Source organism: Phascolarctos cinereus, unplaced genomic scaffold, assembly GCF_003287225.1.
Source record: "Phascolarctos cinereus isolate Bilbo 61053 unplaced genomic scaffold, phaCin_HiC Scaffold_5;HRSCAF=322, whole genome shotgun sequence".
NCBI lineage: Eukaryota > Metazoa > Chordata > Mammalia > Diprotodontia > Phascolarctidae > Phascolarctos > Phascolarctos cinereus.
In genome coordinates, this window is record NW_027555958.1 from 437906919 (window position 1) to 437920097 (window position 13179).

General features: G+C 41.1%; 1 pseudogene across 1 annotated transcript in view; it reads left to right on the plus strand.

Annotated features, from left to right (window-relative positions):
* Positions 1–2217, plus strand: part of LOC110210006 (calcium-activated chloride channel regulator 1-like) — a 54631-nt pseudogene extending 52414 nt beyond the window's left edge. Inside the window, exon 12 of the transcript XR_013487147.1 lies at positions 1930–2217. The product of XR_013487147.1 is annotated as a calcium-activated chloride channel regulator 1-like (transcript). The remainder of the gene's footprint in view (positions 1–1929) is intronic.
* The last annotated feature ends 10962 nt before the right edge of the window (positions 2218–13179 follow it).

The window sequence follows — 13179 nt, forward strand, 5'->3', positions numbered from 1 at the left end:
TTCACAAAAATCGACCTCACGGGTACAAAATAGAGAAGGCATATTGGCTAACAGCTCACTTGGAAAATCTCTGGGAGCTTTGGTGAAAAGTAAACTGAGTAGGAATCATCGATGTCACGTGGCAGCCTCTGCAAAAGCTGTGTTGAAGAGAGAGATGGTAGTGTCTAGAATATGGGGGACAACAGCTGTGCTTTACGTTGCCTCGGAGTGCAAGAGAGCTTTAGCAGGTGAGAGGCACCAGAGGCAGAGCTGTGGACCTAGAATCAGGAAGACCTGAGTTCAACTCTAGCCTCAGACACTTACTAGCTGTATAGCCCTGGGCAGGTCACTTGAACATTATCTGCCTCAGTTTCCTCACCTGTAAAATTGAGATAATAGCACCTACCTCACAGTTAATAGGGAAAAAAATCATAAGGATAGCTCATGTCTTAATTTCCTTAAATATGGGAAACAGAGTGTCTAACTCCTGCCTAGGCACCCAGCGTCCAATATGGCTACTGAGGAGGATAACACAAAAGACACTAAGAACCCATGGGATCATAGATTTCTGTTTGGAAAGGGCCTCAGAGGTCATCAAGTCCAACACCTTCTTTAAGAATGAGGAAATTAAGGCATAGAGAGGTTAAGTGACTGCCCAGGGTCACACAGTTATCAAATAGGAGAGCCAGGGCTTGAAACCAGGTCTTTTCTGTCTAAATCCAATATTCTACAAGAAGCCTATAAATACAGAAAGAGAATCTCCTCAAAGAGCCCACTGGCTCCCTCAGAAGGGGGCTGACTTTAGGGGTGCTGTCAGGGCAGTGCTCTGTCACCCTGAGGAGTGCCTGTAGTGCCACTCTGGTCTCTATTCCCCCAAGAGGGCAAGATAGTAAAGACAGGGAGAGAGGGACAGGAAGAGGGAGAGGGAGAGGGATAGGGAGCTGGTCTGAAAGCCAGGAAATCCCACCTCTGACACCTTCTGGCAGTATAGTCCTGAGCAAATCACTGAACCTCTTAGAGCCTAAAGCAACTCTGAATTACAGAGAAGGTGCCTACCTACATCGGCAGAGTTTCTTCCAAGCCTGGGAGTTCTCATTGTCAGTGAAATCACATGTCTAGTCCCCAACCCTATCTCAAAGGGTGAGCATACCATGGGGCTTGCTGAAAAGCAAACTCTTTCTCATAGGACCCTAAGCTGACCCAGTAACTCTCTCAACAAGTTGGATGCTGTATAGGACTACGCGAACTGTCATATTCTTTCCCCAAGGAGCCCACAGGAAAAGTAAATCTCTCTTTAGAAGGTCTGATTCCCAAAATCAGGAACTTTTGAACTGGGGTACCCCACAAGGTAACTTTCCAACCAAATGTTGCCCAGGAAGCCTCCCCTTTCTGGCAAGAAGGCTGGGTACCCAGGCCATACTTCCCAGGGAAATAAAGACCCCACTCCATCTCCCAGACAGTAGGCTAGGGTTCAAGAACAGTGTCTTGATCTCCCCTTTTAGGATACATGCAATCCTAAGCAACTCACTATGGTTTTCCCCTGCCAATCTCTGTCTTCTGCTTCTGGGGAGAGGAATGTGGAGATGTAGAAATTTCCTCCTCCCACGCCCCGTATTGTGCTCTAGAAAGGGAAGAGAAAATGGTGAAAAGAGAGTCCTGGAGAGAAGTACAAGAAGGTAAAAAAGGGGCTTTCTTCTGTAAGTCACTGATGAGGAGGTTGGTTTTTTCCAGAATCCTTCAGTTACCTCTCATCAGGATCCTGGGGAACTCCTCAAATCAATCAGGCCATCACTGGCCTATCCCTCCATTACAAGTCATGTAAAAATGATGAATGGTCCTCAGATTGTCAAATGTTTTTAACCAAAAAGCGGGGGGGGGGGGCGGAATGAAGGACAAAAAGTATTCAAACTTTTAAAATAAATGTATGGAATATTTCATTTTGACTTTCAGACTGGAAATTGGATTTACAAACTTCAAAATGAACAAAGCCTTCATACCCTGACACTGACTGTGACCACTCGAGCAAAAAGTCCCACAGTCCTCCCTGTGATTGCAACTGTGCATGTGAACCAAAGCACAGGCCATTTTCCTAGTCCAATGACTGTCTATGCTCAAGTGAGTCAAGGATTTTTGCCTGTTCTTGGAGATAAGGTGACAGCCGTTATAGAAACAGAGCACGGATCACAAGAGACCTTGGCGCTTTGGGACAACGCAGCAGGTAGCAGGAATCCTAGCTAAACTTCTGAAGGACTTTGAAAAGAGATGCTATTTGCCCTGCTTCTTTAATTTGGATTTTCTGTGTAGCTACATGTTAATGTGTAAATCTGTGATATGATGGAAAAAAGACTGAGAATAAGGCAAAGCACTTATTATAAATGTGATTTATCATTAATGCATGTGGACACATGCATATGGCATCATGGTGAGCATCTTATAAACTAAAATATCTCCTTGGAGCAACACTGATGTGGATGAAAACCTGAGAAAATCAGCTATTCAAGCAACCTCACAATGTGAACAAAATGGAAATAGTACGAGAAAAATGCCTGAATTATTGTATATACAAGTGGAGTTATGTGTCTGTGTGTGTGTGTGTGTGAGAGAGAGAGAGAGAGAGAGAGACAGACAGACAGACAGATAGACAAAGACAGAAACAGAGGGGAGAGACAAAGAGAGGAAGAAGTTCTGAGGGTTGTGTCAAGACTGAAATCCTAGATCAATTAATCAGTCAACAATAGATTTTTAGGTGTATCTATGTGCCAAGACACTATGTTAGCTCTAGCCTAATTAGGCAGATTTTAATAACCCTTGGAGGGAGTTCAAAGAGCTAAGAAAACAAAATTTAATAGGGATAAATAAGTAACTGTCTGAGGTAGCTAGGTAGTATAGTAGATAGACTACTGGGCCTAGAGTCAGGAAGGTCTAAAATCAAATCTGTCTCAGACACTAGCTGGGCAAGTCAGTAATTTCAGTCGGCCTCAGTTTCATGAAATGTAAAATAGGGATAACAAAATCACCTTGCATGGATCAAATGAGATAATACTTGTAAAGCTCTTACCACAGTGCATGACACATTGTAGATGCTATATAAATGCTTTAATTATACATACATACATATATGCATGCACACATATACATACACACAATATATATATATGTATATATATATATATATATACACACACACATATATGTATACACAAACATTCTCTGTGTGTATGTGTGTGGGAAGAGAGAGAGATCACTTCACACTTGGTTTCAAAGAATCAACACAGTGAGTTAAAGAGGAGGGAGATGTGGCTAGACAGAAGTTCGTCTGACAGAGACATAGTATGATTAATTCAATTCAACAAACATTTATTAAGTGCTGACCGTGTGCAAGACATTCTGCTAAATGCTGAGGAAACAAGCGAAACCTGAAGAGTTCCTGCCCTCAGAAAGATTGCATTCTACTGGGGAGATGCAATACGTACATAAATAAGTCAGTCAATTTGCATTTATTAAATACTTAACTCTGAGCCAGACATGGTGCTAAGCACCAGGGGATACAAAGAAAGGCAAAAGATAGATAGCCCCTGCCCTCAAGAGTTCACAGGCCAATGAAAGATAAGCTAGGCACAAACAAGATACCTACAGGATAAATGGAAGTTAATCAAGAGAAAGGGAAAGGCTTTGTACAGAAGCATGGGAAACTAGGAAGCAGAGAAGAGTTCCAGGCGTGGGGACGGCCAGTGGAAACTCCGAGTCAGCAGATGGAGTTGTGTGTTGGAGGAACAGCAATTAGGCTGTTGAAATAAGGACGGTGACGGAAACATAGGAAGGAGTACAGGTCTCTGCACGGATCAGGGGAGGCTTCTCGGAAGGGATGGCACCTGGGCTGAGCCTTGAAGGAAAAGAAGGTTTCAAAGCGGGGCGGATGAGAGGAGGGCTTTTTCGGGAATCAAGATTGGCTAGCGCAAATGCATGAAGCCAAGTATCGGCATATCAGGTTCTGCTAATGGCTAGTAGTCCAATTTGGCAGGAACCTAGGCCTGGCCAATGGGAGTAGTATGAAATATTAGAGACTAGCACTTCTGTGATGCCCAGAAGGATAAAGAGCAGTCAGTAATTTGGCTGCCAGCAAGGATCCATCATAAACACGCACACTCTAGAACAAAGGCAAAAGCCTAGGTCTGTCCGGATAACTTGGGACATTGTTAGAGTCTTCTCATTGGTTTCCTTGCCTCCGATCCTTGACCCTTCTAATCCACCCTCCGCACAGTTGCCAAAGAGGTATTCCTAAAATCCAAGTCTGGTCATGCCATTCTCTTGCTCAGTAAGCCCCAGTGGCTCCCTATTACCTATGGGATCACATAAGAGCTCCTCTATCTGGCATTCACAATCTGGCCCTCAACTTTGCTGTCCACCATGACTTTACTGATGGACCACCCAAACCTACCTTCTCACTTACTCCATCCCTCATCTCTGTACCTGTGCACAGGCTGTCCCCACAGTCCTGGAATGCACTCACCTATCACCTCTGATTCTTCTAATCTTTGGTTTCTTTCAAATGCCACTTCCTACAGGAAGTCTTTCTGGACCCCTCTAGCTTCTAGCACCTCCCTCAACCCCCACAAAAATTCTCTCCAATTTATTTTGTATATACTTATAGCATCCCAGAAGTCTTGGTGCAGTTGCAAGTTTTAATAGTTAATTTAATCATTAAATCATTAGAGCCTTTTTAATAGCGATTAAACCATAAAATTGCACTAAGACTTTTAGGACACTGTATTTGTACATACTGGGGCAGCTAAGTGATGCAGTGGATAGAGCCCAGGGCATGTAGTCAGGAAGACTTACCTTCATGAGCTCAAATCCAGCCTCGGACACTTACTAGCTGTGTGACCCTGGGCAAGTCACTTCACCCTGCTTGCCTCAGTTTTCTCATCTGTAAAATGAGTTGGAGAAGGAAATGGCAACCCACCCCAGTATCTGCCAGGAAAACCCCAAATGGGGTCACGAAAAGTCAGACCTGACTGAAACAAGTGAATAGCATATATACATGCCGTATCTTCCCATAAACTCCTTGAGAGCAAGGACTCTCATTTTTGTCTTTGTATCCCCAGTGCCTAACACAGGGAATGGCACATAGGCATTTAATAAATGCTTATTGATTTGGCTAGGGAAGGTAGAAATTGAGCCGGGCCTTGAAAAAACTAAGTCAAGGGAAGAGGGAGGGGAAAGCATTGAGATGGGAGAAATGACATTCATAAAGACTAGGAATTAAGAGGAACTTGTGATGTTCAAGAGACGATAAAGAAAGAATCCAGTCTACAGGGAGATAGTCCCCGTAGGGAATGGTGGAGCAATAGATTGATTGTGCGAGGTGGCTTGTAGGAAAGGGATAGAAAGGATAGGGAAAAGTGTCGACGATGTTCTGTTTTGTTTTTTATCAGAAATGAGTCATAAAAAACAAAAAGAAAGAAAAAAAGAAAGGAGTCATGATGAAAAACTGTTTTTAATGGTGATTGTAGGAAGACTGAGGGAAATAAGAGTAGGTAATAATCCAGGCATGAGGCATTGAGGGCCTTGGCTACAGTTACCCAGTAGAAAGAGAAAGAATGAATATTTAAAAGTAAAAGTCAGCATCATATGCAATGGGGATACACTAGAACCCTTTCCAATAACTGTGGAAGTGAAGCAAGGATACTCACTTTCCCCATTATTATTTGATAGAGTTCTATATATACTAGTAACAGCAATAGTACAAGATATAGAAATTAAGGGCATAATGATAGGCAAAGAGGAGATAAAAACCATCCCGATTTGCTGATATGTTAGTTTACTTGAAATGGCCTAGGGAATCAACAAACATATTAACTGAGACAATAATTTCAGCAAAATTAAAAGCTACAAAATAAATCCTGAAAAAATAAACTGCATTTCTATAAAATAACAAAATCCAAGTTTTCCAGCATCTGAGCCCTCATCATTGAAATGAGTTTGGTAGCATCCCCTAGTGGATTCAATATTTAAGGCCCTATGACAAATATGACTGGAGCTAACTTAACTCTGCTGAGTCCTACTGGAAAACAGAGAGGTCTAAATCAGGGAGACACCTAACTTGCTTGTTTGTAGAATCAGAGACCCAGAGCTGGCAGAGAATTTAAAGATGCTCTAGTCCAGATGTTCTTAACCTGAGGTGGAGGTCCATGAACTAGTTTTTAAAATCTTTTGAGAACTATATTTCATTATAATTGGTTTCCTCCATAATATTTTAGATTTAAAACATTCTTCTAAGAAGGGGTCCATAGGCTTCACCAGACTTCCGCAGGGGTCTATGACACAAGAAAAGTTTAAGGACCCCTTTTCTAGTTCAAGCCTTTCATTTTACAGATGAGAGAACTGAGGTCCAGAGAGGCTTGTGATCTGCTCAAAGGCACACCAAAGCCAGGTCTGATCCTGTTTTCTCCACTTCTAAATCCAGTGCTTTTTCCTTCTTATTCCAGCCATTCTCCAAGTGTGGTCCAGGGACCCCTAAGAATACCCGAAATACTTTCTGGCTATCTGTGAGGTCAAAACTATGTGAGGTCACAACAATACTAAGATGTTTTAATTCCTAATATGGTCATTTTTTGAGATATAATCCACATAAACATAAGCTCTTGGGGTGGGGTCATCATCCTCAATAATGCAAAAGGATCCTGAGAATTCTAGGGGGGAGCTCAAACCTGCTCAAACCTGACTCAACAGAGCCCAGATGTTAAATTTTCATCAGAGCTTGATTTATCATTTTGCTAATTGTCTAGACTTAAGAAAATGATGGAGAAAATGTCAATAATGCTAATGAAACTTCAGAATATATCACGTGTACATTTTTTCCAGAGAGCCAGTTGTTAAATTTATCAGCACACTTCTGCTGCTCAGATCAAAATGTTTGAGATATTTTATACTATGCTGCCTCTAAGAGGTATAGCAATGTCACTACTACTCTATTGCCTTTAAATTCATTTTTTATTGTAGTGACAAGGGGTTATATCTCCTACTCCTTTTCAGACAGCATAGATATAGACAAGGCTGAGAGGGACAAAAAACAAAACAAAATCCAAAAACCAGCTCTCTATCTTCCTTCAAAAACAGCTGTTAAACCCAGCTCTGTCTGAGATCTTTAAGTTAAAACAACAGTAATGCAATCCCCTAAGGGCTCAGTTAATGGATTCATCGACAATAGTTTGTGCGATTTCTGAGGTTAGTCTGACATCTGGTGGGTAATAAAGATACACCAGTCATCCCAGAAAGCTTTTTTCTCAAAATGCACTTTACTTTTAAAAATAATTTTTTTAAACTCCCCAGTATAGATTTTATTTGAAGAAATGACTAGAATTCTCCTTCTTGTACCAACAGATATTTTGAGTATATTGAATATAACCCAGAATCGCCATTTTTGCATGGTAATTAAAGTGACTGGTAGATATTTAGATAGTACAGATAGTATGTGTGTATATATATATATATATATATATATATATATATATATATATATATGTATGTATGTATGTATATTTATATAGAGTAGGTGAAAGGTTTCTGTAACACTACAAGTATTCTTTCCCAGAATTCTGAACTGCAATAACTGTGACAGGCAATAAGCATGAACAAGAACCCCTAGAATGTCTATAATCTGCATGAAGTATAATATAATCAAATTCATAAACAAATAATATATAATATATTCATTATATATAATGATCAAAATCAAATTAAAAAATTTTAAAGATAAAGTTTACTCCTTGTCTCACAAATAACCCGGATGTAAATTATTAACTAAAAATCTAAGCTGTCCCCTACTGAACTGACAGCAGGCCATAGCATATGGTAAGCCTGTTTGCAAGCTAAGCTGAGGGTCTGTTTATAGTAAGGGAAAGGTTCACCCCTCCTCCCCACCTCAGCTGATATAGTCACTGAAGGCCCAGAATGTAGTCACAAAGTATCAGTGAGGTGGTAAGTTGACCACAAAGATGCTCTAGGTCCGATCCCTTTATGAGGTGTGGGAAGCTTCTCTGATTGAGGCTAGAGGACAACGAAGAGATTGGCTGAGGGAGAAATTAGTGTGTCCCTGGGGACTTTCGCTCTAGAGGAATTTCAGATGTTTATAAGAGCTAAGACGGTCAAGGCTTGGGGGTGCTTTATGGAAGAGGTTACTTCAGGAGGAGAGAGAAGGGCTTTTTTTTTTCCTGTCATCTACCAGGGCTTCTTAAACTTTTTTCCCCCTTTTTCTCATTTAGGCAGTGTCGCTGGCCTTCATGTGGCCTGAGGGCATTCACAGCACAAAGTGCACGTGCTTTGTGTTCAGAACCAAGGCTGCAGAGAAGTTTCATGATGCAATACGGGGCAAGTGCTGCCAGGAATACCTCGGGTTCATTATGCACTTGATTTTTAATTAATTTTGGTCGTTGTGCATTCAGAAACCTTTCACTGTTGCCAAATTTTTCACCACCCCACATGGGGCCTCAACCCCAAGAAGCGCTGACTGCCCCTCCTCCCATTGGTCATAGCCTCTAGTGGTGACGTCCAAAGAGAGACGTCCCATCCAGAAGTTCAAAAGTTCATAGATTCAAGAGAGTTTGTGGTACGATTGAGGACCGGAAACAAAGACTACAGATGGGGAAACAGAAAGACAGTCACTTGAGGGAGAAAGCTACTCCAAGAAACAAAATTTCTGAAATCAGAAATTTCTGAAGAGATGCATACATGGGCCCTCAGCAGAGACACTACACCCAGTGGGAGCTGAATGAGGATTCTTCTTGTTGTTCAGTTATTTCAGTCGTGTCTGACTCTCCCTAACCCCATTTGGGGTTTTCTTGGCTCAGATACTGGAGTGGTTTGCCATTTCTTTCTCTAGCACGTTTTGTAGATGAGGAAACTGAGACAAACAGGGTTAAGTGACTTGCCCGGGGTCGCCCAGCTAGAGTCTGAGTCTGATTTGAACTTAGGTCTTCCTGATTCCAGGCCTAGAGAAAAGACTTCCAAGCTCTGAATGACCAAGACTTGTGAGTTAGTCTTTGCCACGTGTGTATCCTACATGTATGCCTCACTGTCACTGTACAACTTTAAGCCCACCCTTCCCATGGGTACTCTATTTATTTGTGAGAGAGTGCACCAAGGTTTATGGGGAAAATGCTTTGTAATAACTATTATTGCTATCCCATTTGACTAAATGCCTTTGCTACGTGCTAAGTTAGTCTACAAGCTGTTTGTTAATGGGAAGCATACAAATGGGGGCTTGAAAATTTGTCCTCAGAATCTGAGGTACGAGCTACCCTCTGAGGACCTAGTCTACTAGTTGGAGTGCCAAGTTGGGGAAGCAGTCCACAGTTGTTATATGTGTATGTGTGTCTATCTGTTTATAACCTTCCTACTACCTTTCTCCTCCATTCTCTTCTATGCACCTAGTCACTCCTCTTTACCTACCTTACTTAGTCTAATGTAATGGAAAAGAGCATTGGACCTGGAGTCACAAGGAACCTGGTCTGAATGCCACTTCTGACATTTACTAGCTGTGAGACGCAGGGCAAATCACTGAGCTTTTTTGTATCTGTTTACTCATCAGAAAAATGGCAATAATAATAGCACCTATTTTAGATAGCTGCTTTAAGGATCAAGTGAGATAATGTATATAACCATCAGTTATTATTATCTCCCTACTCAAAATGAACTATCATTTTGCCATTGAAGCAGATAAAGGATGAAATGAGTCAGAAGATCCAGCCTTTGTTTCCTCAGTCATTTCATCTTTCACCCACCACACCATCCAAGTTTCTCCTCTATCCCTGCTTCTAACACTGTGCCTCAATTCGGCCTCCTAGCCAATGCCTCCTTCATTCATGTTCAGCATTCTGACTTCCCCAGGAAAAATCTTTTCTATGATCTCCACCCAAATCCTCATACTTCTAATATTCCGTCTTCCATTGTCACTCCAACAATTCTCCAACTCTTTTTTAATTCCCTCTTTCCTTTTCCTGTGAATCCTAGAGCCACTAAGGACATTTTCATCTTTAACTTCTTGTGTATCCTTCCCCTGCACCACCTTCTCTCTACCTTCTCATCTTATCTCCTCTTCCTCCCCATCGCTACCCCCATCCCTACCCCCATCCCTCAACCCCCATGCCTGGCTCCAGCACCATTTATTTTAAGGAGGTCAGACTGATTTCCTTTTAAGGCGACATGGAAACTGTCCTGGGAATTTGGGTGGTGAGAGGACTGAAGTCTGAGCCACGGATGTGGCTTCCTTGTCATGTGAGGTGACAAAAATCTAACCTATGGAGAGTTGATCACTGAGGTTTGGCAAAATTCCTACCACTCTGGATATCCTGCTAACCCAGCATTGCTGCTGGAGTGAATGCAAATTCATAGGCAGAGGAGATCAGTGCCTTTCAATTAATAATTGTCTACTTTTTTAATCTCTTAAGTAAATGCATTTTTATTGAATTTTATGGGCACAAGTGTTTGCTTGTATTCTAACCCTGTGCCCAAATCATGGAGCTTGTCTGAGATAAATCTGGTCCATATAATACCCTTTGATAATACGCTAGGGAAGGCATAGCCAAGATGGCTGAGGGAAGTTAGTGACTCACATGAGCTCTCCCCCAAATCCCTCTGAACACCTTTAAAATAATGCCATAAAATAATTCCTGGAGTGGCAGAACCCACATCCAAAGACAACCTAGAACATTGTCAGGAAAGATCTGTTGCATCTGGGTGACAGTGGAGCGCAGTCCAGTGCAGGCCACACTAGCATCACCCCAGGCCCCAGCAAGACAGGAGTAGGCCTTGGGAGCCACTGAGTCTGCAGTGGCAGCAGCTGCTTCTGGAGCTCTCGGTCCATAGATGGCAAGGGGTCAAACAACTGGTCAGAAGGAGATTACAGGGGTCTCTTTGCCAGCACTGAGGCAAAACTGTTGCTTTGCCTATGCTCAGATCTGGGTCAAAGTTCTGAGTGGCAGTCCCAGGGCAAGGAAGAGCACTGGCACACTGGAGCTTGCTGACCACAGTGAAGCAGTTCCAGGGCAGAAAAGAATGCTTGCGGTCACTCACAGACCAGAGCACAGGTTAGAAGAGGAGTAAACACCTCTCCTTGTGTCACACCATGTTGGAAAAACTAAAAATGTATAGGTCCCTAGAAGTACCTCTGAAAACAGCTGCACAAAACCCCTGAAGCTTGGGACAGTGCACCCTCCACCATAGAATCAGAGCCCTGCTTTAAAAAAAAGTTAAAAGTCGAGAAATAGATTGGAAAAATGAACAAACAACAGAAAAAAAACCCTCTGACTATTGAACGTTACTTTGGTGACAAGGAAGATCAAAACATACAAACAGAAGAAGACAATAAAGTGAGAGTTCCTGCATTCAAAGCCTCCAAGAAAACATGAACTGGTCTCAGGGCATGGAAGGGCTCAAAAAAGATTCTGAAAATCAAGTAAGAAAGGTAGAGAAAAATTGGGAAGAGAAATGAGAGTGATGCAAGAAAATCATGAAAAAAGAGTCAACAGCTTGGTAAAGGAGACACAAAAAAAATACTGAAGAAAATAACACCTTAAAAAAGGAGACTAGGCCAAATGGTAAACGAGGTACAAAAACAAAACAAAACAAACAAACAAACAAAACAAAAAAACAACGAGGAGGAAAATGCCTTGAAAAGCAGAATTGGCCAAATGGGAAAAGAGGCACAAAAATTCACTGAAGAAAAAATTCCTTAAAAAGTAGAGTTGGTAAAATGGAAAAAGTCAGTACAAAGCTCATTGAAGAAAATAATTCCTTAAAAATTAGAATTGAGCAAATGGAAGGTAATGACTTTATGATAAATAAAAAAGAAACAATAAAACAAAACCAAAAGAATGAAAAAAAAAACAGAAGACAATGTGAAATATCTCATTGGAAAAATAAATGACCTGGAAAATAGATCCAGAGAGATAACTTAAGAATTATTGGGCCACCTGAAAGCCATGATCAAAAAAATAGCTTAGACATCATCTTTCAAAAAATTATCAAGGAAAACTGCCCTGATATTCTAGAACCAGAGGGTTAGGACTCCACTGATCACCTACTGAAAGAGATCCCAAAATGAAAACTCCCAGGAATATTATAGCCAAACTCCAGTGCTTTCAGTCAAGGAGAAAGTATTGCAAGCAGCCAGAAAGAAACAATTCAAGTATTGTGGATCCACAGTCAATATAACACAAGATTTGGCAGCTTCTACTTTACAGGATCAGAGGGCTTGGACTATGATATCCTGGAAGCCAAAGGAGCTACGATTACAACCAAGAATCACCTGCCTAGCAAAACTGAATATAATCCTTCAGGGAAAAAATGGATATTCAAAAAAATAAAGATTTTCAAATATTCTTGATGAAAAGACCTGAGCTGAATAGAAAATGTGACTTTCAAATATAAGACTCAAGAGAAGCATAAAAAGGTAAACAGGAAAGAAAAATCATAAGGGACTTAATAAGGTTAAAATGTTTACATTTCTACATGGGAAGATAATACTTGTAACTCATAAGAACTTTCTCATTATTAGGACAGTTAGAAGGAGTATATATAGACAGGGAGCACAGGTATGAGTTGAATATGAAGGGATGCTATCTAAAAAAAAATTAAGGGGTGAGAGAGGAATGCACTGGGAGAAAGGGAAAGGAAAGACAGAATGGGACAAATTATTTCACATGAAAGAACCAAGAAAAAGCTTTTGTTGTGAAGGGGAAGGTAGGGGAAATGAGAGGGAGTGAGTGACCCTTACTCTTATCAGAATTGGCTCAAAGAGGGAATAACATTCACACTCAACTGGCTATAGAAATCTATCTTACCCTACATGAAAGTAGGGGGGAAAGGGATAAGAGAAATGGGAGTGGGGACTTAATAAAAGGGGGGCAGATTGGGGGAGGAGGAAGTAGTCAGAACTTTTGAGGAGAGACAGGGTGAAAGGAGAGAAAGAATAGAATAAACAGAGGGGGAAAGAGGATGGAAGGAAATACAGTTAGCAATAGTAACTGCAAAAAAAATTTTGAAGCAAGTTTCTCTTATAAAGGCCTCATTCTCAAACATATAGAGAACTAAGTCAAATATATAAAAATAGGAGCTATTCTCCATTTGATAAATGATCAAAAGATATGAATGGTTTTCCGAAGAAGTAATCAAAGCTATCTATAACCATATGAAGAAATG